Source organism: Eumetopias jubatus, unplaced genomic scaffold (assembly GCF_037043125.1).
Source record: "Eumetopias jubatus isolate StellerSeaLion01/CBP00866 unplaced genomic scaffold, mEumJub1_p1.0 scaffold_36, whole genome shotgun sequence".
In the NCBI taxonomy this organism is placed as follows: Eukaryota; Metazoa; Chordata; class Mammalia; order Carnivora; family Otariidae; genus Eumetopias; species Eumetopias jubatus.
Genome location: NW_028274842.1, coordinates 1,267,726 through 1,281,980, shown reverse-complemented (window position 1 = coordinate 1,281,980; position 14,255 = coordinate 1,267,726). Strand labels below are relative to the sequence as shown.

The following is a 14,255-nucleotide window of genomic DNA, read 5'->3' as shown; positions in this document are numbered from 1 at the left end:
GATCATTAAACCAGGCACAAGGCCCTGTGTGACTACATAGGTTCCTCCTCAGAGAATATGTTCCTACTCAGAGAGGTTAAGTAACATAAAATCAATGCTAATGAAAAATTGGTTTGACTTCAGAATTTAGAGCTCTCACTCTTAGCCACAAACAATAAACATAATTTACTGGGGGTTTTCTATAGACTGAGCATGCAAGATTATCTCATACAATCCATGCAGTAGTCTGATTAGATGGTCATTATTATCCCCATTTTGCAGATGAGGCAACTGAGCAACCTGAACACTGAAATATACAGTTGCTATTTTTTGGCTACCCGGCATCGATCACTCCTTCCTAATAGCACATCAATTCCCTTGGTAAGCACCCTGAGGGCAAGGATGCTTTCTTGGTTTCGAACAAGTGCCTAGAACAGCAGTGAATAATCGATAATCAATGCCTGCTGACTGAGATGTGTGCACTGTTTTCCCACAACAGTCAAGGGTGCTCGAGACTTCCATGTTCAGACCCCCATGTCACCTCCAGCACTGCAGGGCCGGGCAGACAGTGCATGCCCGAAGCTGTTTCTGGAACTTTGACCCGTGGGTAGGGTGCCACAGACACAGACAAATTAGAGCGGGATTACTTCAAACGTCCTGGCCCGGCAGGAAGTATAGTGGACCATGCTTTCTGTGCAGGTTCTGTCTTGAGTTTAAGCCTCACTCTCTAGCCTTCTCATTTCACAGACAAGCTTCTCACTATATATATAACTGAGTCTGGAGTCCCCAAGACCAGCCTCAGTTTTGAAGATTTGCTAGAACTCGCATCTCAGAAAACCTGCTCTACTCACCGTTGTGGTTCATTACAGCCGAAGGATACAGATGATCAGCCAGAGAAGAAGGCACAGAGGGCTGAGTCCAGGAGCCTCTCCTGCTGGAGCCACGCGGACCGTGCTGAATTCTGCCAGCCGCCATGTGTGTCAACAACACCCGTGACATGCTAAGATGTCATGACTCCTCACCCACGGAACCTCGGCGTCCACGGTTTGTATGAGGGTCCCATGGGCCCGCGGCACCTGTGTGACTGACCTAAGCTACTCAGTCTCCAGCCCTGCAGAGGTTGGCCTGACCCCGCGGCCTCAGCGGATAAAAACAGCCGTTCACCCGACGTCACAATTTTGGCGGAAGCGGTAGGGTCAAACTGACACAAAGTGGCCCGAAGTACCAAAATCCAAACACACTCCTCCCAGGTGGGATATTGCAAGAACTCAGGGGTAAGCTGCCAGAGCCCATCAAGGGCCAAGCCTTCTGAAGACAGGCCTTTCTTTGGCACATGCACGACTTGAGCAGCCTGGGCCTGCTGAGCTACCCTTTAACTGTACGACATCTGATAATGTTGGTGAAATTAAGTAATTGATTGATTCAATCCTACAGTCACACAGCTAATAACTATAGGCCCAAAATATAAGTTCCTTCCTGATTCTAAAATCTAAGCCAGGAAGAGTTGGTTGTGACAGGTTACCATTTATAAGAGGAATTTATTAACTAGAACCCTAATGGTCTATAAAAATTAAGGCACCACTCAGCAGTCCTACTTCTCAGAATTTATCCTAAGGAAATGGTGAGTGAATACACAGATGGGTTTACAAATATACTTATTGCAGCATTACTTTTAGGACACAAAATTAGAAACAATATATACATCCAACTAATAGGTGACTGGTTAAATCAAAAGCTGGCCAACTTTCTCTGTAAAGGGCCATACAGTAAATACTTTCAGCTTCCCAGGCTATGCAGTCTCTGTTGTAACTACCTAACTCTGCTACTATAGCACTAAAGCAGCCACAGACAATAATATATAAAGGAATGAGTATGGCTGTGTTCCAGTAAAACATGAACGGACTGGAGAGGGGGGCAGAATTCAGCCACCAGGCCATAGTTTGCCAATCCCTGGGTTAAACTCTAATATATATTATCATACACAACAGAATACTATCCAGTCATTTTTTAAAATTAAGCAGATCTATATGTGCCAATATGAAAAGATGTCTATGACATACAACTAAGTGAATAAAACATTGGAATCATACCATATGTACAACTTTGGGGTGAAAAGATTTGTGTACATGCAGGAAAAATGTTGAAATGATGTACATGAGGCTGTCCAGAGTTATCTCTGGAAGGCTAGGATTATGTGGGACTTTCATTTACTACATCATACATTTCGGTATTGCTTGAAATTTTTTACCATAAATATGTATGATATTTACAATCAGATAGAAAAATCCATTTCAAAAAAAGCTTGAGGCTCTGGCCAGAACACCTACTTAGTCCCACACTAAATTATTCAAGCTTCTAGTAAGTAAGAAATCCTGAATACAGGAGAACTTCTACATTCAGTACTTTAGGAGCAACTCTCCTAGCACAGGCATTAAAATGTAATGACTCCTTAAAGTTCTTTCCAAGCCAAGGTTCTTGAGAGAATTGTTTTATTTTTTATTTAGAGAGAGAGTGCACACATGGTGGAGGGGCCAAAGGAGTGGGAGAGAGAGAATCCCAACCAGGCCCCATGCCCAGCTTGGAGCCAGACGCAGAGTTCGATCCCAGGACCCTGAGACCTGAGCAGAGATCAAGAGTCGAACACTCAACTGATTAAGCCACCCATGCGGCCCTAGAGAGAATTCTTTTAGAACTTTAAGGCCAATGTTCTTTTCCTCTTCCCATCACAATAAATAGCGCACGAACAGTCTTCTCTCAAAAGGAATAGATGTTTTTAAAGATTTGACTTATTCATTTGAGAGAGAGAGAACATGAGTGGAGGGGAGGGGCAGAGGGAGAGGGAGAAGCAGACTCTCTGAGCAGGGAGCCCGACGCAGGGGTTCAATTCCAGGACCCCGGGATTGTGACCTGAGCAGAAGGGCAGATGCTTAACCGACTGAGCCGCCCAGGCACCCCAACAGGAATAGATTTTTAACCACCCTAAAAATACATGAGCCTTGATAGGAAAGAAATGATACTGTGAATTTGGAGGAATAATCTTTATTTACAGCTCTGTCACACTGGGAGTGCTTGGAATTCTAGTTAGTATTCATATTCCATTTCTAAAATATTATACAAAGCCTGAAACCAAACTGTTAGAATTAACAGACCAGCAGCACTAAGGCACTCAGTCCTTAGAAGCTACAAATAAAATACCTTCTTGAATTGAATTTATATGCTGCCTAAATTCATACCCCACAAAACACAAAATGTCCAATGCTAAGTTCCTTAGGATATATAAAAACAGATGCAAACGTAATCCATTGACTTTTTTTTTTTCTGATGACTGCTAACTTTGCTGACAGTTTAGAGAACACAAGACGTTTCTGAAGACCGTGTTTACTTCCGAGGAGTCATTATGCACCAGTTACCTGTCTTTCAGAAGGAAGCTCTAGCCAGTCTTACCAGCCACTCTTCACCGGAGGCTGGGTTTTCTCCCTCAACCACAGCGTCATATAATTTCAGACTAAGACCACCTGTTCTAGAATCACCTGTATTAGATATTTAAAAGAGTGTTTCTCACTATTTTGTGTCAAAGAGATGAGGGCTTAGTATCTCCACGTTATTAATGTACGAAAACGAATTTACAGATAGGTTGCTTAGAGCCGATCAAAGAAAAACCTCCCTTTCTGTTAATTGCATAATTCATGGCATTTTTAAAACTAGCACTGATCCAGGTATCTTTTATGCTTATTGGCAGATTGATTATCCATGAAGAAGTTCTCTGTTATCTTTATTATCCATTTGGATGAGAAGGCCTTGGGGAAGGGACAAAGGCTTAGCTTTGTTTACACCCGACTCTACCCTTTCACATTCAGCCTCCTTTGTGAGTTGGCTATGATTTGAGTCTTCGGGGGAAGGGATGAATCTTGAAAAAGATCTTTAATAGAATTAAAATCTATTTCAGGCATCAAAAATAGAATTCTGATTATGTCCTTGCATCCATGGTTTCTGAAGGGTAAGGGGAAAATAAAACTCTGCCCACTTGCCTTTTTTATCTGCCAGGCTTCTTTTCTGTGCCCCTATCTTCTCACCCCCACCTCCATCGCTCTCATATTTCTATGACTAAAAAACAAAACCACGGGCTGGTTACTGCAACAGGATCATTTATTTGTGTTCTTCAAGCAGCCTGCAACACAGCCAGAAGATAATGGACACCTCATTTCTTCAAGCTCTGAATGATCATATTTAATTCCCCGTGACAGCTGTCTTCCCCACATTAGCACTGCAAATAAGTTCGGTTTTGTAATGGCCTTCTATTGAACATGAGTCAATTATGTGTGGTCTGTATCGAGGCAGGATACGGTCTTAGTATCTATAGCAATATTTCTGCAAGCTGCTGCTCTTTACACTGCTCACATTTAAGCTGGCTGTTTACCACAATGCTTTCCTTGAACTATATTGAACTGCCTACACTTTCAAATAAAATAAAGAGGAATGAATGTAATTTGAAAAAGCAGTTACCCGGGCATATACATATTACATACCTCCTCCCCTTTTACATATGTAATCAACCTGGAAGCACTTTGAAAAAACTGCCGATTGTCCCATTTTAAAACCCAGATAATAAAATCATTATGGCCAATTAAACGATTACATGATGCTAGACACACTGGGGTTCAATGCCTGGTTTTGCATATCACTAACACACTATTAGGCATAAGGCAATCAGTCTGAATTCAGAGTCATTTTCATGTAATGGAGGTGAGAAGCCTATGCGTGGGAAAAAAAGCAGCTTCCTCAGCGCCCAAAAGAAGATTTCAAGGTGACCTGATCTTAGCAAGGGGTGAAATGCAGCCCTCTCGCCTCAAAAATCTACAACTTGCCAAATGGCTCCTGCCTCCAGAGGTTCATCTACAGATGTAGCCACCAGCTGGGTTTCCATGGGGTTCCCCGCCCTTGGCAGCTGTGGAACCAGCATGTATTAGGAAGACAGAAGAAAGAGGCAGCTGGGTAGGAGAGAGGGGCTGCCTACCCAGACTCCACAAGATGTCATCGCAGACCATGTGTCAAAGTGACTCTGAGGCCACCTGGGCTGGCTGCCCAAAGTGATTCGTGGTCTCCCAAGTCTCTGAAGGCTCTTGCATCGTCGTCTTGCATCCTGATGTTCGACGGAAAAGCAGGTGGAGTGGCTTGCCTTGTCCCTCATGGCAAGGAGGAGTAAATCCGGTCAGCTCCCCTCACTGTGGGAAGCAGAAACCTGGCAGCCGTGCCTTAGCCCTTCCCAGCTTCTCAGCCTTCGTCAACCCTTCTCTGTCTGTCTGTAGGGAAGGGTACGCTGCGCTCTGGTGCCCTGGCCACATGGGAGTTTAGTGAGGCAGAGCTGCCAGGGAGGTCTGATATTCGGGAGGTTACGCTCAATTCAGGAAAGGGTTAACAAGCATGCTTGACTCCACCTAAGTCATGTCTTCCAACGCAGCTTTTCTCAGTAAACAGGTTGGCATTCTGATCCACCTTCATCTGATTCCTGGGTCTCACTCCCCATTGGCTGAGAGCATGGAGAAGAAGGCAGAGTTAGTTATTGGCCTAACCCTTACACCTGACAGGTAAATCCTTCCCCTTCTGTTTGATATTAACTTAATACGGAGCAGTGCTTCACAGGTTCTACTATGCATGTACATCAGCTGGAGATCTTGTTAAGCTGCAGATTCTGATTCAGGAGGTCCAGGATAGGGCCCCAGAGTCTCTGTTTCTAACAGGTGGTCCAGGTGATGCCAATGCTGCTGGTCTCCAGCCCACACTCTGCTCGGCAAGAATGTAAAATGTGGTCTTCAGAACAGATAACTCAGGGCAGACTCAGGGGCAGTAATAAGGGGAAACGGTATCCTACCCCCCTCTTCCTTCACCGCTTAAGGTGGGGATCCTCAAATCTTAGTGTGGATTAGAATCAACTGAAAACTTTTTAAAACTCAGATTCTTGAGACTCACACCCATAACTTTTTGCTCAGTAATTTGGGAGTGGAACCCAGAAATCTGCACTTTTAAGAAGCATTTTTAACACTGAATATGCATTTTAACAGGCTAAATAAAGTCATACCACAGACCCCACCCGTGACACCCTACCAAGCAGGCAACGCTCCAGCTTACACCACCCTTGACACTGCTGACCCCACGCCCCAGCAAGTGGCTGTTGCTGTCACTCTTACTGGTGGCAAAAGAACTCCCAACTTTCCCTGTTTCTCTGTTACTCATTCCCAATTCCAAGTCCAGGGCACATGCCTCTGACTGGCCTAGTCTCGGTCACATTTCTAGATCACAGCTTTGTAGAAAGCGGGGAAATTAAGCATCAGTGATTGTCAACTTTCAGAAACCCTAACATAGGAAAGGAATTCAGATATTGGAAGCAAAAACAAAAGCAAAACCAAAAATCAGATACTCCAGTATGCTTTTTCTCTTGTATTGGAAAGTCAATCCAATAATGAAAAGATTAACACAATTTTCAAATGTCACCTTTAAAAGTATACCCTAAAAATAAGATGTCAGTATTGCCCTATAGCTATAGAAACTAGAAAGTGAGAGATATTAATAACTTTATAGTAGCTTTCATAACACAAATAAAAATATGCATAAAATATGATCACTAAATATCTAAAAATATATATATATAATAATCTAACTCTTAGAAAATCATCTTTTTTGTCTTCAGATTAGACACTGCTGAAAGAGTTCTCATAATACTTTGCCCAAAGTATGCCACTTTAACACACAAAGAATTACAGAGATGAGAGCATCATAAAGCGAGTGAGAATATGAGCGAGCCCCTTCTCTTGAACCACAGAGCATAGGCAAATACGTAAACAGTAGGCAGTCACTGAAATTTCACCAACCTGCTGCCCATAGCTCACTATATGCCCTAATCACTAAAGGTGTAATTTCTTATCCTAAAACACGGAGTCTGTCATAATAGATGTAATAACTTTCTCTGATGCCTCCTGGGCTTGGAGGATCCTTTAAAAAATGCCTCCCTATTCCATCCTGATTCCTTGCTAGTCCCTTTATTGATTTTCTGCAGCTGTTTTTCTTAAGCATATGAAGCAAATTATTCTAGTTGGTTCCTCCAGACATCTGCTAATAAATCTACGTTATTTAACTTCTTCAATTTCCTAGAGCTGTACTACAATCCTTAGGAGAATCTTTGACTCTTCCTTTCTTTCTCCTCTTTATGCTTGCGACTCTCTGGTGGTGCTCTCAGGATTCTAATTACACTCTCTTTTGTTGGCTCCAATGACACCCCTGGTCTCAATTCGCCCTCTATCTTCATCTCAGAGTTCCCCACATCCCTGATAACGCCACACCTATGCCTCAAGTGATACACAAACTATTCTCCCCTTGCTTGCAAGGAAAAGGTGAAGTACTCTGGAATCAATCTGACGTATTTCTGCCACGTCTTTTACCACAAGTGTGATGCCCACATCTCTGTGACAGCCACGTTCTCCGGTCTGGCTCAAGTCCAATCTTCCTGCATCCTGGCTCTCCACCCTCTCCCATGGCATTAAGCTCTTAGCCATTTAGAGACCGAAGTTAGACATCATCCTTCCTCTACTCAAGTGTCACTTATGAAAAGCATCCTGCTTTGTCCATGACACTGGCAAACAGAAAACACGACAGCACAATGGGATTTTGTCACAAATGCAGAAGTCGTCACAGAGAAAGTTCTAAAAGCCTGTGCTGTGCGGGTAAACACTCACCCCGTAAATGCAAAGGCATTTTTTATTTTCCCCCACCCCGCTCCACCGAGTGTCCCCTCTCCTCCAGCTTGCTGCAGCAAACCTTGGCATCTTTGTCTCATCTCCCATTCCTTTCGCTTCTTGACACCTTCCTAAGACACCTGAACTCAATACACTGTATGCTCTCTGGCTTGCAATTATCCTCGACTGCAGCTTCCTCTGCCCTGGAAGTGACTGTGCCTGGAGGCTTTTCCAGACTCATCTCCAGCTTTTGTCCTTCCTTTACTTCATCTCTCTCCTCCGGGTCCCTGCCCTCCCTTTCACATCCTTCTCCCCGCGAGGGGAGGTGAGTTGTGTTGCTGAATCTCTTCTTCCCACATAATAATACGCACAAGCTGTCTTAGCAACCGAGCCTGGCATTAGCACAGTCTCACTTCAGAACTTTCCACTGAGGCCAAGGAAGCCCTGACAGGAGTCACTATACCATGCCTACGAGTCTCTGGGGACCCCCAAACCACTTCAGAATACTCCAAACCAATCTTGCAGGCACTTTGCAGGAGGCTGGCCCCACTTCAGCCAAGTGCCCTGCACTGAAAGACGATGTCGTTTCCATCAGTAACTAGTGCAGTTAATGAGAGCACTGGACACGCCGGCACTAAGGAAATTAGCCAGAATTTAATTCTGCCAATAATTGCCTTGGGCTTGATGACTCACCAAGAGCTTCCCCGGGGGCCTACTTTAAATTGTAGGTGTGTTTTAGGTCTTCATAAATCAGACATCATTGGCTCCTGGGCTGCAATAAAATGTCTTTGCTATAATAATCTGTTATCATATTTATGAATCTGCTCAGCACTTGGCATCGCTTCTGTAACAATTTAACACAGCCCTAAACAGGCACATTTATGACGGGCTATAAGATAAGCCCGAGACACACAGTAGCAATATATGCTGTATTTCTTCATTGGCCTTTCTCTTTTTCTCTTAAACCACCTTCTCATTAGAATACCTGTTAATACAGTGAATGGGATCTGTTTGACTTAAATCAAGCTCATTTTCCACAGGGTAACAAATTGTTGGTATTCATTGCTTGGAAATTTCTTTTGCTTGTAATATTTTTTTTGATTAAGTAAATTTTATCCAAACCTCAAATATATAGTGGTGACAATATAACAATTGGGAATAAATGAATGTAGAGCATTTTTTTTATTTTTAGGAAAAAATAGGGTTTAGTTATTTTAGGCTTCTAATTTTGCACCTTTTTAATCTTCTCTGAAAAATAATGTGGTATCTCTTAACACCTCAACTTCGTCGTGAGACCTCAGTCCCCACCCTCACCTGAGAAGCATCACGTCCTTTATTTCTGAGGACCTACTCCCATCTGCCCACACACACGAGAAGTACCTCGATCCAGGAAAACAGTAAATGCAGGCAAGAGTCTACAGAATATGAAATTAAATCTCAGCCTATCTTCCGATGATTTTTTTATGCATTTACATACATGGTAATATATTTCTGTGTATTTGTATAGGAATATATTTCTTTGTTTTATAAGTTTGGGAATCACTATACATATTATAACTCACTTTTCCATTTCACAACATCTATGAACACTGTTTTCATGCTTGGTTATTTTGGGATATATTTGCCTACAACTAAAAAATAAATTTAAGTTTTCATAAACAAAACAAATGTACTATCTAGCCAGAAATACATGCAAAAACTAAAGCCGTGGATTTAGACATCATTCCCTTACTCGAGTGTCACTTATGAAAAGCATCTTCTTTGTCCATGACACTGGCAAACAGAACACACGACAGCACAATGGGATTTTGTCACAAATGCAGAAGTCGTCACAGAGAAAAAGTTCTCAAAGTGTGTTGTGTGAATTATTCTATTAGTAATTTATTTTAATGTGTTTCTGTAACCAAATTTTAATTTGTTTCTTTCTGTTTTTTTGCAAACCATTAAATAATTGAGTTTAGCTTTTCTGTTAAAAAGAAACAGCATTCATGGGATGCCTGGGTGGCTCATTTGGTTAAGCATCTGCCTTCAGCTCAGGTCATGATCCCAGGGTCCTGGGACCAAGTCCCACATCAGGCTCCTTGCTCAGCAGGGAGCCTGCTTCTCCCTCTGCCTGCCACTCCCCATTTGTGCTCTCTCTCTCTGTCTCTCTGACAAATAAATAATACCTAGAAAGAAAGAGAGAGAGAGAGAGAGAAAGAAAGAAAGAAAGAAAGAGAAAGAGAGAGAGAGAGAGAGAGAAAGAAAGAAAGAAAGAAAGAAAGAAAGAAAGAAAGAAAGAAAGAAAAAAAGAAAGAAAGAAAGAAAGAAAGAAAGAAAGAAAGAAAAAGAAATAGCATTCAGGGGCACATGGGTGGCTCACTCCATTAAGCATCTGACCCTTGATTTTGGCTCAGGTCGTGGGATTGAGCCCCCTCGTCAGGCTCCTCGCTCAGCAGAGAGTCTGCTTGAGATTCTCTCCCTCTCCCTCTGCCCTCCCGCCCCCACCGCTTACCCACCCACTGTCTCTCTTAAATAAATAAATAAATCTTAAAAAAAAAAAAAAAGAAACAGCATTCAGAATTAGGTCATTCTCCCAAGAGGACCTAATTATTTAGTTCTCAGCGTTAAGAAAAAGACTAAGAATTTACTTATTTGTTTATTTTTAAAGATTTTATTTATTTGAGAGAGAGAGACAGCAAGAGAGAGCAAAAGCAGGGGAGAGGGAGAAGCAGACTCCCCATCAAGCCAGGAGCCTGACTCAGGGCTCAATCCCAGGACCCCAGGATTATAACCTGAGCCGAACGCAGACACTTAACCAAGGGAGCCACCCAGGCTCCCCAAGACCAAGCATTTATATAAAATTATTTGATGTATTCATGTCAAAAACAATATATGATTAAATAAATGTCTAGTAATTGCACAATGCATAATTATCATGCATAATGCCTAATAATACTATTTTATGCTGGTATAAATCTTTCCTTATGTGACTTGTGAAAACCTTGACTAATGCTTCCAAAATCATCCCCTGCCTATATACAACATGATGTACCAACATAAAAAATGATTCAGAAATGGTTATGTCCCCAGCAAGTACAAAGCAGAGTCCTTTCACCCTAGAGACTTAAGAGTCAGAAGTTACAGAAAGACTGAGAATTAAGTGTCCTTGTTCCCTTTTTTTTTTTTTTAACTGGGCAAACAATTCCGCACTGGAAGAGAGATCACAAATCCACTCAAACATGGATGAAAAAATCCATTGTCTCTGTAAAAGAAATCCTTTTCTTAAAACAGCTGCCAAAGAGAAGCCACCAGCTGGCCCGATGATCTGGCCAGCAAAGCTGCCTAACGTGGAGATGATTATACAATGGCAGCCTCCCGGGGGCCTGAGCATCCCCAACCAAAGTAGGTGGCCAGCAACTGGAATCCCTTGGGGCAAGTCCCCATCTTTGCAGGCCGTCTGGCACAGAATACAGAGAACTGTTGGCAGCCAACTCTGATTATGGCAACTTCCAAACAAATTTCCCACATGTGACTCTGAACGGAGGTTCCAATGAGGGAGGCGGAAGTGGGCTGCTCTATTATCATACACGGGCTCATTCTCTTGAAGCAACCAGGTGAGCACACAGGCCAGGCCCTGGGTCCAGGGTGCAGCTTTGCCAATGGACAAAGAAATAATAAAAAATTTTAGTGCCTCAAATATACACATGGTAGTTCAGGTTACGATACCACTGCCCAGCTTTACTCGGAGGAAATTCTCTACCAAATTTTATCTCACACAGGGGATTCCTCACCAGATCCTTGCTTTTTACCGCACCAGAAGAGGCTCTCCAATTTAACCCCTTGTGCCCAGGAACAAAGCAGAAGTCCTACAGCAGGAGAGATTGTGAGACTGGACTCAGCCCTTCCCCACACCGATTCATCACCTTCCCCCACCTGGTTCAGACCCAATCTCCTCAACAAGCACAGAGGATGGTCCCTTCTCTCTCAGCACAAAACCTGGTCTCCTATGCAGAGAAGGCGTGAGCTCCCTGCAGGCTAGTCACACATGCACATCCCAGACTGACCACATCCACACACATCTGTTCCTCCTTTCCCCCCATCTCAGAGAAGCAGACCTCTTCTCCCCACAAGTCATGCTTTTATTCTGCCCCTTGCCTTCTTCAAGATCCCACTGATCATCTCCTTTCACCTAATTCTCTCATATTTCACTGCTCCTTCCCACTGCCCACAAATACATTCAGATTCTCAACCCCCAGACTGTAACTTCTAGCTCCCAGTTGGCTTCCTTCCCTTTACTGCTCAACTTCTTGAAAGGGGACCCTATACTAGCCCTCTATCCTTAACCTTGTCCTGCTCCCTTTATGAAAATCCATTTATTCCAACCACCCAAGTTGAATTCTATTTCCTGTGAGGACTCTGATGATACACTTTCCAAATCTCAGTTTTCTTGTCCTTAAAATCAGGATAACAGTACTGTACTCCTTAGGATGAAGGTTAAATTATTATAAAAAAGAGACCTCAAACTATGGTGGCTCACCATAGATGCTTATTCCTCTCTTACCTAACAGTCCTGAGATGAGAAGACCAGTTATCAGGAAAGCCACACTCCATGTGATACTCAGAGAAGCAGGATTTTTCTGTTGTTGGTTCATCAGACTTTCATGTGCATGTGCATCAGCTAGGGCTCTTGCTAAAAATGCAGATTCTGATCAGGGGTCAGAGGAGGGCCTGAGATTCTGCATTTCTAACAAGTTCCCATATGATGTCAGACTGCCAGGCTGTGGACCCATACCCTGAGTAAGAAGAGTGTAGGGCACTGTTCATGCCTGTTTGATGAAATTGGGGTCACAGGCATCTCTGTTTTCCAGTTCTTAAGAAGGGAAAGAGGGGCGCCTGGCTGGCTCAGTCAGAAGAGCAGATGACTCTTGATCTCAGGGTCATGAGTTCGAGCCCCATGTTGGGCATGGAGCCTACTTAAAAAAAATTTTTTTTTAAAAAGGGGTGCCTGGGTGGGTAGGTCACTCAGTGAAGCATCTAGCTCCTGATCTCATTTCAGGTCTTGATCTCAGGGTTGTGAGTTCAAGCCCCGCGTTGGGCTTCATGCTGGGTGTGGAGCTTACTTAAAAAAAAAGGAGGAGGAGGAGGAAGGAGGAGGGAAGAAGAAGGAGGAGGAGGAGGAGGAAGGAGGAAGGAAGAAGAAGGAGGGAAAGAGGACATGTAGAAACATGTCCAGTGTCTTGAGACTCAAATTCAGGAGTGGCCCCTATCTGCTCACATTCCACAGGCAAACATCAATCACACGGCCGTACCTGGATGCAAACAAGAGTGAGGGCATAGGCATTATTTTTATTGATTATGGTACTTTTCTAAGGGTACTGAGGTATAGGCATTAGTTTTTTTGATTTTGGTATTTTCTAAGGTACTGAGAACAAAGAGCAGATATATTCGAGTACGGAATTCTCCTCAAAACCAAGACAGTGATTGGAATGTCGGTGGAAGCTTCTGCCTACACTGGAGTTAAATGGCAGAGGAAGGTGATGTTACATTTCCACTGTAGTATGACCCTAGGAAGGCAAGTATGCTAACAGAAACGTAGGGTGACAATGCAGGGCACTGCAGATTCACAAGTAGCTCTAAGAGTGCCTTGCCCTTGCTGGGTCTAATCTGGCTCCAGTGACAGTCCCTATATTCCTGCATAACCCTGGGGCATTGTTCAAGATGCAGGACCCCTGCAAAGCTTGGCCCCATGTTGCCTGAGTTGAGGGCAACCAGAGTATGACATATATATAATAAGTTTTATCAGTACTAAAGCTACACTACACTCCAGTATAGGCTATGGAGCAAGACGCTCTGAGTTTAAATCCCAGTTTCACTACCTGCTGTGTGACCGTGAGCAAATTACTTAATCTCTCTCTCAGTTTCTTTATCTATAAGATGAGGATAAATACAGCATCTACCTCATGGGGTATTTTGAACATAAGTGAGGGGCCTTATTTAAAGGGCTTCTATAGTACCTGAGACATAGTAAGTCTTTCTTTAAAAGTCATACATGTATCACATATATATGATGCATATCTCTACAACTTTATTTCCTTAAGGGGCTGACCTCAACAGAACCAGCCTCAAGCTCATTTCTCACCATTCTGGTTCCTTTTTTCCTCTCTCTCAAGCCCTACTTTGTTGAGTGAACCATTCTTGCTGATGCTCACTCCAGACTGAAAGAACAGGCAGCTCAGTTTCTATGGATGATCCTGGCAACCTCACACACCCTGGTATGATGGACATGGAAGAAACACATCTCAAATTAACTGGACACGAGGGCAAGTGCAACTTCTCATGAGCTGCTTTTATGCCTGACCCCAAAAGAGTAGAAAGTAATCTAATCATCCCTGAAACTATTAAGGACTCAGAACCATGCCTAAGAGTCCATGATGAGGTTAAGTCATTTTACTGTCCCCCTCCCTCCGCACTTGCCCTCATTGAAAATCTTTCATGAAACTGGGTTATAATATTAAGGGCAATATTGAAGAGAAAAAGAAAAGAATTACCAAAAGATTCAAGTCAACA

General features: G+C 43.1%; 1 protein-coding gene and 1 long non-coding RNA gene across 8 annotated transcripts in view; one reads left to right on the top strand and one right to left on the bottom strand.

Annotated features, from left to right (window-relative positions):
• LOC148161938 (uncharacterized) overlaps positions 1 to 14,255 on the top strand; it is a 202,974-nt gene that overhangs the window by 99,856 nt on the left and 88,863 nt on the right. The window lies entirely within an intron of this gene.
• Positions 1 to 14,255, bottom strand: part of LOC114203190 (uncharacterized) — a 104,437-nt gene that overhangs the window by 22,029 nt on the left and 68,153 nt on the right. For 4 of the 5 annotated variants that reach the window (XR_015767268.1, XR_015767265.1, XR_015767266.1 and 1 more), the window contains one exon: positions 3,200 to 5,506. The exons of the other annotated variant lie outside the window; for it this stretch is intronic. This is a non-coding gene — a long non-coding RNA (uncharacterized LOC114203190). Of the gene's footprint in view, positions 1 to 3,199; positions 5,507 to 14,255 lie in introns of those variants that run through there. 5 annotated transcript variants of the gene reach the window in all.